Source organism: Thalia democratica, chromosome 3 (genome assembly GCF_965202585.1).
Source record: "Thalia democratica chromosome 3, ktThaDemo2.hap1.1, whole genome shotgun sequence".
NCBI lineage: Eukaryota > Metazoa > Chordata > Thaliacea > Salpida > Salpidae > Thalia > Thalia democratica.
The window spans coordinates 51,105,699-51,120,864 of NC_139167.1; positions in this window are offsets into that span (position 1 = coordinate 51,105,699).

Here is a 15,166-nt window from a genome sequence, read left to right on the forward strand (position 1 = left end):
GTTTTAGCAGAAATTTTTAAGATTAAAACTTATGAAAGTAATATAAAAACCTTAAGAAATTAACTGTACAAGCGTAAAAATCAATCATATACATGGACAGATCAAAGTTAAGTTTTACTCAGTTTTTTCAGTTTCAACTGAAAAATTTTGCACAAAACGTTTAACAACTAAAAAGAAATAATTGAAACTGAGCTGAAATGATTCTTTAATTAATTAAAATCAGGTGTATATGTTAATGTATTTTAAATCTTTTCGCATAACTTAAAAGTATTAATTTTGGTAACAATTTTTTTCAATTTACACCTTTACAAAAACTTTTACTAGTACCTGGTCAATTTTTATTTCAGTTTCAACTGAAAAATTTTGCAAAAAATTGTTATCATCTCAAACAAAATAACTGAAACAGAACTAAAGTATCTTAAAACAAAAACAAGAAAAAAACATTCAAAAAATCTCAGTTTTTTGAGCTTTTTAACTATTCCTCTCTCACAACTCCACCACTCTATCTTCCTCCTTTCGCGCCTCCCTACCAACCACCTCTCTACCACTCCTCCTGGTCCTACTGGCATCCTCCTTTGCTTTGCATGCGACGAACGGGAACAACCTGAATTTGTAGTCCTCGTAAGAACACATCAACGACAAGGTGTTGACGCTCAGGTTGATGAGAAACGTCATGGGCGACCTTTGGTGTGTTTATTGTTTGTTTTTGTTAGTATATGTTTAATTGAATTTAAGCTTGAGAATTTAAAAGCTTTCAAAGCCGAATTTAAACGCTTATTAATATTTCTTGAATTCCTTTTTTCAACTTTTGATGTGTTTACTTTTTTTAACAACTTCTACAACATTTTCATTCAAACGTAAACTTATAAATTCTTATACTAGTTTGAAAACAGCTCAGTAATTTAGTAATTTTTGAGGCCGAACTGTTCGGATACGGTTATCGAATTTTCAAAATAATTATTCAAATACACATAGACGTCGATATGAAGTCATAAACGACCTGGTTTGCAGCGTCACAGCTCGGATCACGTGGATTAAGAGGACGCTGAAATCGCTGAGGCTGAAAACCAGAGTGCTGAGGACAATTCTGTACAACGACGACCTATCAATGACATTAGACATTATTTTAAAGCATGTAGATGTGATGAAAGCTTTTTGTAATTAAGATTTAATAGTTTTGTTTGGCTTTTAAAGGTTTTTAAGGAAATAAATACAAAAATAGTACAAGTAGTACATTGGGTAGAAATATAATTGCTTAAATAAGTTATTCTAGAATTATAACTTTTAGATTCTTGATAAATATTTTTGGTTTAGAAGCGTCGATCACCTAATACTGTCATTAGAAATGGTTGAGTTGCTCAATCTAGTGCAGTGGTTGTAAATGGGCTTAATTATTTCCTTCAATATGATGGTTTGGAAAACAGCAATCACCAAGTAGCTGCCGTTCACAGCGTAAATGTAACCTCCGTACTTTTCGCTGACTTCCAGGTATAAGCTGAAGCAGTCGACCCGCTTAGGGTTAATCACGGTGAAGTATACGCAGTCGACTACCGTATGAGCTACTGAGAATAATACGATGCCTATCGAGAACCAGTAGGCGCGCTTGGCTGCGAAAATCGAGCTTATTTTGTTGATAGTTTTGTAGCGGTAGGCGAATATTAGGTTGCAACAGCACCTGTTGAATAAATTCGGTATTGTATATAAAAAGTATTTTAAAAGTTATTTGTAGTATTACGATTATAAACAAATAATTAATCTTGTTTTTTTAATGTTTAAATGGTAATAAGAGAAAAAATCTTAAGATTTGATACAAACTGTTGATAAAACACTAACTTAATTATTAGAAAACACAACAATTTTGTCTTTTTATGATAAGCAATGTTCAAAATGTTCAAACGTTCCAATGAAAGTTTTGTTAGTCACAAGTTGAAAACAGATTAGTGTTTTTAGGTTTGAAAAAGAAATTTCTATTTTGATTAAATTAAAAAAAAACCTGTTGATAGCAATGGATATTTTGTACACGAGCGGCATCACAATGCATATGGCTCCCACTCCCAACTTCAAGTGCTGCTGGTAGTAAAGATCGTAGTAGCAGTAGAAGAAGGCGTTGCCGCACTCCGCCACGGAGCACAGGAGAACCACGCAGTTCTCCTTCAGCTGCTTCGATTTGATCTTGCGCAGCATGTACACCAGGCAGCACGCAGTTTTGACGCACGACAAGGCGAATATGGCCCACTCGACGACGTTCGACATTTTGACAGCCGAACAGTAAATTTGAGGAGTTTGTGTTGTGTGTGGAATTAGATTGATTAAATTTTCTTTGAACAACCACAAAAGTTTTATGCTTTTGTTATTAAAGTTATCACGAAACAATACCAAACACTTTATTTTTATAGCTTGTATACATTACTTATAACAGTTATAAGATAGTTTCTAAAAACTTATTAATTGCATTTTTTTAGTTGCAAAACTTCAAAAGTTTATTATCTTTAAGCTATGAAAATAATTTTTATCTTGGTTTAAGTAAAGACCTTTTGGATTTATAACCTAAGTAGTTTAAACACACATATATATATATATATATTGATTTTGAAGCTAGACCGTATTTAAAAGGCAAGTGCTTTTATTCCGAAAGCAAATATTTAGAATAACTTTTAAAAACATTTTATAAATCCATTACTTTAACCAATTGAATAAGTTTATTATAATGTTCAACTTTTTTTTAAAAACTAACCAAAAAAGGTTCTATGTTTCTTACTAGTTGACAGTACTACTTTAGAAATCGATCTAACTATTTAAGAAATTACTTTTTGTTTTATGTTTATTATCATTTATTATTTTTTGTACTATCTAGCCATTTAACTTAATTTTGTAATCGATTTTAGTTTGAACTGTTTAGCATGTTTTCCTAAAGTTTACAAAACGTTGTAACTTTTCAATAGCAAATAATTTACAGCAACAGTTTCAAAAAACACCATTTTGTTATTATGAAGATTTTTTTATTGACATGTTACAACCTTAGGTAAACTTTTAGATGGCAGAACTTGAAAAGTTAAATTTCAATTATTAACGGAATTAAATCACTTGCTAGATAATACATAAAACAGCTAGTGTTCAAAACTTAACCTAAATAATTTAAAGACAAAGTTTTCTGTTTATATATACCTTTTTTTTCTATAATTTAAACACTAAGCTATTTTTAAAGAAGTCTTAAACTAGTAAAATTAATGGTTTGTGTGATATTTAATACTTTAAACGCACGCCTACTAATTTTTTAATTTGTTTTATGGTTAAGTTTCGAAAAAAATATAGATCGCCTAAAGATAAGTGCTTTAAAAAATCTTTTTTTAGTTTTATAATTTAGAGCTACTTACTGTTACTGATGTAAAAGTTTTTTTGAAAAAGTTGTACTTCTGCCTTGAAACAACCGTAAACAGGTTTTATAGATAAACTAGTAGTGTACCATTTATATAAAAACATATTATACAGACATTAAAATTTGTTTTAAATAAGTTAAAACGCAAACATTGAAAGCAGTATTATCTAGTTTTATTAAGAAAAAACTCTTTTAACTATGTACTGTAAATATTAAAATATAGTTTGAAAACTAAATCAGATAGATTAATAAAAGATTTATTCCTTCAACATAAGAAACAAAACAAAATTATTTTAAAATTTATATAAAAAAAATGTTACTTAGTTCAGACTTTAGAATATTTGTTATAATGGTGTGTATAATATTTCAAGATATCTTAAACTTTGTATGATTTTTTTTTTAATTTTACTTTTATGATAAACAGAACCACGATACTAATAAAAGTTTTAGTAAAAAAAAAGTAAGTTTTTTTAAATTAAAAAAAATACGCTTGAAAATGCAGTTTAGAAGGTAAATACACTAACAAATAATTTTAGATAGGTCTAAATCAACTATACATTTTACTTTTAAACTAAATAGGAAAATGTTTTATGTCATAACAATTTCCCTTTGTAGTTAGAATTTATCTTGTTTAGAAAAAAATATCAAACAAATAACAAAAAATAGTCTTGGTTGGCAGAAGTATTATACTCGTTTATTTGAAAGAACTACTAATCAATATTAGAAATATTTTTAAAAAGCTTCATGTTTCAGCATTGAAATCATCGCATCTTAAGCTTTTTTTATTTGTATTATTATTCTTATTAGCATACTTTACTTTTTATCTAATGTAAGCTAACCTCATGCTTACGATGTTTGTTTATTTGTATTAAATTTTCAAGACTGATAAATGAAACTAAAATCTATTTTACTTTGTTTATTTTATAAATAATACTTTTATCTACTGTAAACTGATCTCTTGCATACGTTTTTATTTAATTTGTATTAAATTTTTACATATATTTATAAAATTATAAATATAACTATTGATACATCATACTTTCTATCTACTGAAAGATGATCTCATACCTACGGTTTTTGTTTAATTTGCGTTAAATTAAACTAAAATATACTATACTTTATGTATCTTCGTTTATAAAAAGCTTTTAAATAAAATTGTAAAACAAAGACAGTTTATCTTTATAGTTTTTCTTTAACGCTTTATTTTAAAATTTGGTTTTTAAATATTTTAGGCTCTTGTATGATAGTTACATTTTATTTATTTTTTCTTTTAATTCACTAACTTTGGCGCGAAGACACTTTTGTAAGGGTGTCACTTTTGCACGGATAACTTGTTAAGTCACTGCTACAATCGTCAACCGCCGCTCACCAAGCCGGCAGAAGGAAACACTTACTGACCAAGGGCTAGGGGTAAAAGTGCTTTTTTTTAGCATAAAACAATATAAACTTACTTCAAATTTTTGTTTTAGAACAAAAAAATACTATATATAAGTGTATTAGACGTTGAAATACGTACAACAAACTTATTTAGATAACGAATTAAGAAGAAGCTTTTTAACTAAAACAAAATTGTCTTACAGAATGTTTTTCAAAAGATTCAAATACTTCATATTATCTTTATTATAACAACAATAAAGTATTTCAACGAGATAGATTTAAATAATATAAAAAATTTATAGGTTATTAACTATGATTATACAAGAATTTAATAACAATTTTTTTTTACATACTTTTTGGAGCAATTCATTTAAAGTTAAGCAAATGTTGTAGTAAAATCAATCTATCCTTACCCATCCATCACTAAATAGTTAAGTACTTTAAAAAAATAATTAGAATAGTTGCATTTTTTTAATCTCATAAAAAACTTATCTAAGCAAATATGAAGTCAGAAAATATTTGCTGATTTTTTATAAAATTTTGGTTTTACAACAAAATTACGAATCAAGTAAAAAAATTGATCCCGGGTCATTATTTTTACCTGTTAAAAACTAAGGTCTTTTTCTTTACTGGATCCAAATTTTCCCTGGGCTCATATTTTACTTTTCAATTTTTTAGGGTAATCTTTTTAATTGATTCACAGTTTTATGGTAAAATAAACGTTAAAGCAACTTTGTTTTTTTAAGAGTTTAAATCTTTTTTAAAGTTTTCTTAATAACATAGTGATCACACGATATATTAAATTCTCAATAATCTAAGTTGTGAAAAATGAAGGGATAAGAAAGATTGAGCTTAATTTCTATTTACATGAAGATCTGTGGAGAGAAAATAATGATGAAAATTTTTTGAATTTAACCCTTAACTTGGTCAGATTTTAAGCGTTATTAATAATATTTGTTTAAAGCAGCAAAATTAAAATAAATAAAATAACATCAGACGACTTTTTAACATACTTTTTTAATTAACTAGTATTTTGATTGCATTTTTTTCTTATTCGTTACTATTTCATTTTAACAACTCTTTACTAATCGTTTTAATAAATTAAATAAAACTGAACAAACCTTTTTTATTTAGTATTTTATTCGAAAATAAAAACACTTCCATCATGACCTTATAAAAAGTAATTTAAGAGTAGTTTATAAAAAAGACTAAAAGTATGGCCTTTTAAAAATAATTGGTTTTAAAGTTCAAAAGACATCTTAAGTCTATGTTAGGTGTTTTAAACAAATTTGAGTTTATAAAAAACATTTACTTTATACTTGTTATTATTTTAATCATTTAGATAGAAAAATTTCAAACTGTTTAACTTTAAATGATATGTGTGCATATGTGGTACAGAAATAGCTATCATTTATAAACACTCTAAATAAGTTTTGAGTTTTATAAAAATCAACTAAAAATTTATTATAAAGCTAAAAGAAATTAAAAAACTTCAATAAAGTTTATCAAAGCTAAACTTTTGTTTTCTTTTGTACTCTAGTAAACTATTTCTTTTATAAATGTATTTTTTTTCTTTACTTTTAATGGTTTTAATACTAACTGGGCTGTTTTAGGAGCATCAGATTTCGACCTAACAAAATGGTTTCTGCTTGAAGTTTATTTTGTTATTTAAACGTAAATAACTTTGTATTTATTTTTCTTAATTAGTTTAGTTGACTAGTCTTTTGTTTTTTTTTTACGTTAATCAGGAAGTTTTTGAGGTAAATTATTTTAAAGAAGTATTAACAGATACATCTTAGCATTATAAATGATTAAACTTGCAAGCAATTAGATATGCAATTAAGCTAAGTAAGTTTGAAAAAAGTTACTTAGATTAGTTAAGAACTGATCCACATATTGTTGGACTAGACGTTTTTTAAGATAGACTTAACTCAATTTAAATAATTTTTATTATTTTCTAATATCAAAATTAACAAAGACAAATAAAATAATGCAAGTGCTAAGCAACACGTTTAATAAGAACTTCAACATATTACTATTAATTTAGCAATTACTGATAAAGTCAGCAGATTTGAACTCTAATAAAAAAATAAAAATTATAAACTAAAACATGACATAAATTTATTTTTAAATTGTCATACTAATCGGAATTAGCATGGATGGCCTGAGGAAAAACTGGGTGCACGACTATTCAAATTCTGACAATTCATATTCCGACAATTCAAGTCCCGACAATTCAAATTCCGACAATTCAAACTCGACAATTCAAATTCCAACAATTCAAATTCCGAGAATTCAAATTCCGACAATTCAAACTCGATAATTAAAATTCCAACAATTCAAATTCCGACAACTCAAATTCCAACAATTTAAATTCCGACACTTCAAATTCCGACAATTCCAATTCCGACAATTCCAATTCCGACAACTCAAATTTGGACAAATCAAAATCCGACAACTCAAATTTAGACAATTCAAATTCCGACAACTCAAATTCGGACAATTCAAATTCCGACAACTCAAATTCGGACAATTTAAATTTCGACAACTCAAATTCGGATAATTCAAAGTACGACAATTCAAGCTACGACAATTGAATTTTTGAATTAAAGCGATTAAAATGTACACATATGTTACAATAAATAACAAAATGAGAGTTATAATTTTTATTAAATGTTGCATTTAGATTTGAGATATTAAAGTTTTTATATAATTGTTTTTTTAGTTGACTAAAAAAATAAAAAAATTAGAATTTAAATTATTTTATAGAAATAAACGACTATTAAGAAATTTTTTAAAATATTCAGAATAATTTTAGACATAAAAATTAAGTAATGTTAAAAGATGTATATTTTTTTTATTAAGTATATAAAGTATCATTAGAATAAACCGATTAAAAAATAACATTAAGTTTTTATGTAACGATTGAACCAATTTTACTGTTTGTAAAGCGTAGTTCTATAAATTGATTTATTTAGATTAAATTTCATTAAAAAAAAATCATTTTTTTTAAGCTAAGTTTATTACTAACTAAATGTAGTCAATAACAAGAAATTAAGGACCGAGTCACGGTTACAAGCCCGTGTTCTGATTGCAAAAACTAAAACGAGTATTACAATACAGCATTTTGATATCTTATAGATTAAATTGATAAACCTTTTTTACCATACTATTATTATTTTATTTTTTAGGCTAACATAATTAGAAAATAAAACTTAAATAATTATTTTTATCAACAGATAAAATTAAATTAAATTTTAAACATTTCATTAAATCTTAAACATTTCATGTCGAACTACTTTGTTAGTACAGTTTATTGTAGTTTATCGCACATTTATTCATTGTAAATACAGTCCAAACTTATGACTAGATTTCATTATACAAGTATTTTAAGCTTTTTAACAATCTTTTAAAACTACTTCAATAAATAATAGTTTAAGTAACCTAACTATTTCTATAAACAGCAGTTTAGGTTCAATCAACACTTATAATCTATTAGAATAATAGTATAAGTCAAATTTTTATTTTATATTCCTATTTTAGTAATTAACGAGATTAGTCTCAAAAGTAGCGTATAACTACCTAAGGTTATCATTTTGTAGCGCGTTAAAGTCAGTAACCGCCAGGCCCGCGTATATATAACCAAACATATCTCTTAGATTGGTTTAATATAAATTTAATGTAAGTTTAATATAAGTAAAGATATTACCGCTGATTTTGAACTAAACCAAATTTTACGACAGTAAATGGTGCTTTTATCAATATATATAAATTTCTAAAACTTTCAATTTCTAAAATATGTTTTCCAAAACATAAAAGTCAAACTCTTACATTTTTTTTATAAAATTAAGATACAAAGTTTTATAAAAGTTTTGTAATATTGACCTTGACGTGCCGGATCCGGCCCTCGGGCCGTACGCTGCCAAACCCTACTCTATGAAAATAAGATTAAAAGTCTACATTACATATTGAAGACTTCAGAACAAAACTTAACAAATTTAAAACAAATCGCTGAAAAACGACAAGTATGGAGGTATACAATTAAAAATTACAATAAAAATAAATTCTTATTGTTAACCCATTTATAAAACATTATTTTACTTTGATTATCTTATGTATTTAATTTGAAATTAAATTATATAATTTTAGATAATAATAAATAAAACAATTAATGCTGTCAAAGCTTTGATAGCAAAAACTGAAAAGAGGTAACTTGCTATAATAATAAATAATTCTTGAAACTTTATTTTATGTTGTTGCTTTTACTTATCGGAGTTTTAGTTGTCGGCATTTGAATTATCAAAATTAAAGTTGTCGGGCTTGAAATGTAGGAGTTTAAGTTGCTGGAATTTAAATTATTCTAATTAGAGTTATCGAAATATAAATTGTCACAATTTGAGTTTAAAAATTTCAAATGTCGGAATTTAGGTGGTCAGAATTCGAATTGTCGGGATTTGAGTTGTCTGAATTTGAGTTGTCGTAGTTCGAGTTGTCGTAGTTTGAATTGTCCGAATTTGAGTTTTCGGAATTTGAATTGTCCGAATTTCACTTGTCGGAATTTGAGTTTTCCGAATTTGAATTGTCCGAAATTGAACTGACGGAATTTGAATTGTCCGAATTCGAGTTGTCGGAATTTGAATTGTCGGAATGTGAGTTGTCGGAGTTTGAATTGTCGGAATGTGAGTTGTCGGAATTTGAATTGTCAGAGTTTGAATAGTCATTTAACCGAAAAAAATAATCTAGATTAAAATAACCAAGTGGTAATTTATTAGTCAAAAATATATTAAAAACTTCCCATACAAAATGACTAACCAAAATCTACTTGATAATTACAAAATTAACAAGTAGAAGCTTTGAACTATGTTTATGCAGTAAAAAAGTAATATAACAAAAATAAATTACAACTAAAAGTTCACCTCTACTACAAATGTTTTATTAATTTATAGAAATTTAATACTTTTTATTAAAAAAACTTTAACATATTGCGAATGAATCTAAATTAAGTAGACTCTTGCGCGAAAGTTTTTGAAGACTTTTTTTAATTAAGCTTATTCTTTTAAAACTTTACCTCTAGAAATTAAGCTTTTAATTTTTATAATAAAACTTTTCAAAAGATTAAGCAAGCGTAAATTTGAATTTACACTTTAAATTTTTTCCACCTACCTAAAGCTAGCTATACTTTTTTCTTAATAATGGTATTTTACAACTTCCATGTGTGATTAAAAGTGTTTATATTTGTTGAAAAAAAAGTAGTTTTTTTTTGGGGGGGAAAATAGTTTATAATGATATTTATTTACATTATTTTCTGTGTGTTCCTATTCTTTTTAATCCTTTTTGTACTTATTATTTAATGAATGATTAAAAAAATTTATATAAAAATATTGTTTACTTAAAAATCTTTACTATTATATACCTGTAGTATAAGTTTTATTATGATCTGTAAACAATTTTCTTAATTTTTAAGTACAACTAGTGATTGCGTAAGATATCCATAATTTTTTTGATAAAAAAAAAATTAAACAAAATTGTGATATTTAGATTAGTAACTAAAGCTTTAAAAAAAAAATAGTTATTTGTTGGTAAGGTGAAAATAAAGATAAAATGACCACTTAACTTAATACATAAAAGTGTTTGAAATTGTGCTATATTAAAAACAAAACATTGATTTATATTATATAACACAACTTTTGAAATGTAAGTAAATGTACTTTTTAAAAGTAATCAGTTATTCTTTTAATTAAACTTTCCTTAAAAATGTTTTGAGTAGTAGATGTTTTGTTAATTGCTTTATGAGTAAGTTAATAAAAAAATAAGTGTTAGAATAAAATTTTAACTTGAAATCACTTTCTAAAACGTTTTACTAATTAGATCGAGTATTTTTACAGTTATAATAATTTAAAAAGAAAAAAAATCATGATTGTTTAGAAAGAGATCACATATAAACTTTAGTAATTAGTTATCGATTTTTTTATTAACTTTAACCAGTCAAATAAACAAAAGTTTTACATGATGTTTCCTATTTTAAAACATTTATCTGTAAGTTTTTTTTACATGCATTAAATATCTTTTTAAAAACTGTTCATTCAATTTTTAGTCTCTTATTATTTATTGGTATCAATATTGAAACTTAAGACAAACTAAAAACTGATGCAAAACAAACCTCAAAAATGTTCAGTATACCAACTTTCTTTTACAGTTGTTTTTGTAGCCACAGCTAAACATGAATGAAGAAAATTTTAAAGCATCATACCGTATTGAGGAAGATAGCGATGGTAATCAGTTGGGATCAGAAGGAAGACAAATGTCAAAGAAGGTGAACTAAAAGTGAGACGAATTGAACTCAAAAGAACTGAATAAAGACGTTGCAAATACCGAATGTGAGGCCACTGGAGGTCAAAAAGATTTTAGACAATTAAAGAGAATATGGTCGCAATTGAACCTTCCATGATGGAATGAGCGAAGACGTACAGTCAGGAAAGGCAAACTTTTCTGATTATTATTTTGGATATGCTCGCAGTAGCAGTTCGGACGGTTCACCTCTCAACAAAAAAGAAAGCGCAATTACGAACAATTCGTACAACCAGGACAGTTTTTCTTCCAATGTTGACAAAAAATGCTGAGATCAGGTGAAAAAGATGCTTTCGGCAGCAGAGACATGGAAAATTATGGTGATTCAACTCCCAGAAAAAAAAACTGGCACAAACTCAAAGAGTGATCCTTTTTTCAACGTAATATTAAGCTGACGACATAATCTCAAAAAATTAGCAATCGAAACGTACTTTTGAGGCTATGAAAGAAAAGCTACTGGTTATAGTTCTTTGAAACCTTTTACTGGTTAATTTTTTTTAATGGGCTTTTGATCTCGGATAGAAATAGTAATTTGTCAAAGAAAAATTGCGTTTTATCTCACTAATCTTGTAAAAAAATGTTAAGTTAACAAAGACTAATTAAGACTGTTTTTAAGAATAGTTTCATTAATTAATTTGTTTAATTTTCCAAGTTTTATGTTTGGTTAAAATGTCAAAATTATGAAGAATAGCTAAACAAGTAAAGAACTTGTTGATATTCAAATTTTGAATATCTGTGATACCATACATTTACTCCTAATTATTTCATATATATCATATATGAGACTCGATAACCGACTGGTTTTTTCGTGCACTAGGTATTAGGACCAAACATTTTGAGGGCTTTTATTTGTCGTTCAATAAACAATATATTATATAAATATGCTGCAAAGTTTTACATGATATTCATTTTATTACTTAAAAGTAAATATTGCTTAGTTTAAAAAATTTTGTACATATAAAGTTTGCGTTTCATAACAAAAAACGTTCGTACTTTATTGATAGTTATTATTATGAAACATTGTGTAAAATTATCTAATATAACTTTATCACTGCAAAAAAGACCCCATTGTCAGAAAAAATGGATAACTGAACTATTGTTTCATTTAATATTCATTATTAGAATGCCAGATAAACATTTATAGTAATCAAAAAAACTAAGTGCTATTTCCATGCCTAATTAAATTCAACCTTCTTTGTCACCTTTATACAACTACTTACTTCTAGTTAAATAATTCCTTAAATATGTATGTATTTATATACAATCCTAAATATTTAACTTAAATTAAAATAAATTATGATAAGCACTAAATTTTTAAGGCTTGTGAATTTTTATCTATGACGTTAATGTACTAATTTTTACAAGACAATATTCTATGGGTAGGTGTCAGAAAAGCACAGCGTGATCCCGCATGCAAAATCACTGACAAAGTTTGTTAACTTTTATGAAAATTCAGAAGAAGTATCAAATGTTTGTAAAACTTTAGTCAAAATATAGGAGAGGCTTGCGAAAGAATGAACAATAACAACTTAAGCCTGATTGACAACAAACTACTGTTAGTCACAGCAGCTGTTGATCCGCGATATTGTCTTTTCGATTTCCCTTCCTACCTCAAAAATGAAGTCAAATAGCTGCTAAAATTAAATGTTAAAACGCTGTTTCGATATCTGTTTCGAAGCTAGTCAAGGTGGTGATTCTCCTATATTGTCACCAGAGAAACCAAAACCACATCACTCTGTAAATTTTGATCCGAAGAAGTTTTCAACTTACTATTCTTTGTTTAAAATAGAATCAAACACAGCTACATAGGAGTACGAGCAACAGAATTCTATTGATGAAGAAATTGGAGCAGAAATAAAGGACTTTTTTTAATACAGAAAATTTGAATGCAGAAACTGAAGAGGATAAAGTCTTAAAATGGTGGAACTTTAACAAAACAAAATACCCACATCTTGCCAGTTTTGCAAGGAAATATCGTGCTGCACCATCATCTTCTGTGTATCCTGAAAGATTATTTTCTGAAGCTGGGAATTTGTACGAGCAAAAGAGCAATCGATTGCTTCCAAAGACCGGTGAAAAACTTTTATTTCTCGACCACAACTTGGAAAACAAGAATAGTCTTTTGTAGTGTAACAGTAAAGTAAAAATTATAATGTACCTTCATTAAATTGGGGCAGGTGTCAGAAAGCACAGCATAACTTTAGCACGTAGTGACACTTTAGCACGGAGTCACTTTAGCACGCAGTGACACTTTAGCACGGACGGACACTTTGACACGGCGTCACTTTAGCACGGAGTGACATTTTTGCACGTAATAATTTGAAATCTTTTAAAATGTTCGTTTAAATAATGTTTAAATGGTTTTAAATTATTAACTTAACAGATAAATAAATGTGAAAATAAGTTCTAACACTTTTAAAAATATTGTCTAAAAAATCATTAATAAAGTTTTTACTATTAGCTTAAAATGAAACAAGTAAGTTTTTAATTTTTATTTATTTAGCTTTTTTTTAAAACTTACGCTTAAAGTTTAGCCTTATAGAAATATTTTTAATAATCTCAAAGCTTGTATTCATTGCTAGCCTTATAAAAATAGTTTTATGTCGAAAAGTAAGTAAAAGTATCAATATATTTTCATTTAAAATTGAATAGTAATACAAGTAAATAAAGTTTCTAAATTTACTTTTGTTTTTGTTTTAACTAAAGCTTAAACTTGCAGCTCATTTAAAGTTTCTTAATTTTTGGTTTACATGTTGCATAGTTCGTTCTTAGATTTTTAAACATAACAGTACCTATGTTATTTAAGCATAGAAAAATAATTGCAATATGAATTATGTGCTAAAATGTCACTTTGTGACAAACTGTCACTCTGTGCTAAAATGTCACTCCGTGCTAAAGTGTCATTCCGTGCTAAAGTGACACTCTGTGCTATCATATCATTATATATCAATTCATGTTTTGAGATTTTAAGCATAGCTAATTTTTGAATATTTGAAAACTAATCCTATTCTTAGTGAGTAATTCTTAAAAATTAAATATAATTTGAAATAAAACTTTATATTTTAATGTATTGGATAACAATAAGATAATTAAAAGTTGTTATACGGTTAGTATTTTTAGTTCTTAAAACGTAGTTTATTAACTTAAGAAAACAACTTAGTTTAAAACAAATAGATTCAAAGTTATAGCGGATATATGCACTTATTGCTCAAAATGAAATACTTAAGATTATATAAAATCTTCTTATAAAATATAAGACTTATATAAAATAACTAGCTTCTACAACTTTGTTTTTAAAAGGTTGTTTTAAATTAGTTTCAAAGTTGACTAATTCAGCTTTAAATTAAGTTGACAAATAACACAGTTTTAAGTTTGATGAAGTGTTTCAACTACAAAATATAACTCAAACTATACTAATCTTCAACAATTTTTTTTAATATTAGGTCAACTTCTTTTTTTATCTACAAAACTTTTTTTTTAATAGTATAAACCGTGAAATTAAAGTACATGATATCTGTAATATAATTTAAAATATTTAAGTATTAGAAATATATTACATTTGTTATATTTGAATACAAGCACTGACGAGGTCTTTGACTGAAACTTAGTTTGCATATTAAGTCTTGAAAGAATAAAAAATACTGAAACAAGTATAGATATTAGAATAGAATGAAGAATAGTAATTCGGTCAGATAAATATAAACTAAATAAAGTTTGCATTTAAAACCTTGAAAGAATTAAATAAATATATCATTTCTCCTCTAAAAGTTGAGATTTTTCTTTTGTTTTCAAAAAATCAAAGCATATAATAAACTAAATAAGTCAAAAATATCTCGGATCATTATTACATCATAATTTTTCTACCAATACTACTTACATCTTGAATTTTACAATAGCAAAAGAGTCAGCAATCTTTAATATTGTTTATTGAACGAAACAAAAACGCTCAAAAATTTGGTTTAAGGACCTGGTGTACGAAAAAACTTTTCGGTTATCTAGTCATACGCCAAGAAACAGTTAAATATCAGTTTAATAAGTTGCGGTTAAGTTTTCGGATAGAAAATT